Raw genomic sequence first — 1,782 nt, forward strand, 5'->3', positions numbered from 1 at the left:
GCTCACCAGCCCACACAGGGCTAAAGCCTGAGAACACCATTTACTGGATTGCTCCATTCTTATTCCCCTTGATTTTTGTGCCTTTTCAGGCTGCTTACCACAGTCCTTGCTTCTCTGCTCCCTTGCTTGCTGTGGTTTTTGTCTTAGCTCTATGGACAATTAGTCAAACACTTGACCAAGATTGATGAATGCTCAGGGCACATTAGACAATCAGATGTGCTCCTTCACTACCTTTACCAGAGTAGTGTCCCAGAACAGGCAGGCCTAGAGTATGTCTCTTTCTAAAAGCAACTTAGGAAAAACACTCTGTAATAAGACAATATTGGGGACCATGGCTAGGGCCCATCCTAGGATCACTGACAATCCCAATGTTACTGCTTCTAGTTAGGCCTTGTCTCAAAAGATCACATGTGGCTGGGGAGGTGGCTCAGTAGAATAAGCCCTTCCCTGGCAAACACAAGGGTCTGAGTTCAATTCTTGGTTCAGCCAAAAACCAAACAAAGCAAAACAAATTTCATGTATTTTGGGCCAGGGAAATGGCTCAATAGAATAAGTGCCTCTCTGGCAAGTGCAAGGGCCTGACTTCAGTCTCCAGTTCTGCCAAAAAAAAAAAAAAAAAAAAAAAGCAAGAGATCACATGGAACAGGCCCAGCAAAGATTTGCTTGGGAAACTAAAGGAAGTGAGAAATGTAGCAGAAAATGTCCCCACCCATTATAGGTCAGTTTGTTAGTTGCTGGGGTAACAGTTCCAATTCCAGTTCCTGTTACATTTGTTTCTTAGAAATGACTGGTTACTGTTATGCATAGCTGGTTACTATGATATATTTATTTATTTATTAATTTTTGTGGAACGGGGGATTGAACTCAGGCCCTTGTGCTTGCCAGGCAAGCACTTATTCTACTGACCTATTTCCTGAGCCCCTATGATGCATATTGTAAGAACCAATCACAGACAGCCAAGGACTCTTGTTTTTGTACTTCTTTCAGGCCGCATGAAAACCTCCTTCCCAGGACATCAGGCAAGTGCCAGCACCACATGCAGTGCCGGGCCCACCCCTAGGCCCATGCCTGTAATCCCAGCACTGGGGAAGCTGAAAACAGGAGGATCCCTAGGAGTCTGAGCTGCAGAGTGAGACCCTGTACCAAATACATTAAAAACAAACAAACAAACAAAAAACCTCCTTCCCTGAGCCTTAAGGGCCTGATATTTGGGGAATGATCTTGATCAGTGTCCATGGTGTAAAATAAATCTGTCCCCAAATTAGTGGTGTCATTTCACTGTTTCTGCTTGCCATTACCCCATCATAGGCCTAACTCTATACATAATACACAAAGGAGACCCAATGTGAACAACACTCAGACAGTGAGTGCTGGAAAGCCTGAGGATGTATGGATTGGCCAGTAGCTAATGTGGACACTCCTGCCCCATCACTTCACTCCTGTGGACTAAGTGAAATGATTGCTACACACGAAATGAAAATTTTTGCTTTTTGGAACTTTCTGGAATCAATCAATCAATCAATCAATCAATCTCTCTCTCTCTCTCTCTCTCTCTTTCTCTCTCTCTCTCTCTCACACACACACACAGAGTTGGTTGAGTCTGTGAATGTGCAGGGGTCTTTGGATATTCACCCAAAGTATCCTCACAGTCCATTCTTTATCCCATTCAAAATATACAGTGTGGGCTGGTGAGATGGCTCAGTGGTCTAAGGCACCTACTTAGAACAAGCTCAGCAAAGCGCAGGGACCGCGGTTCAATCCCCCAGCACCACATGCCAGCCA

This window comes from Octodon degus, unplaced genomic scaffold, assembly GCF_000260255.1.
Source record: "Octodon degus isolate 3935 unplaced genomic scaffold, OctDeg1.0 scaffold00122, whole genome shotgun sequence".
In the NCBI taxonomy this organism is placed as follows: Eukaryota; Metazoa; Chordata; class Mammalia; order Rodentia; family Octodontidae; genus Octodon; species Octodon degus.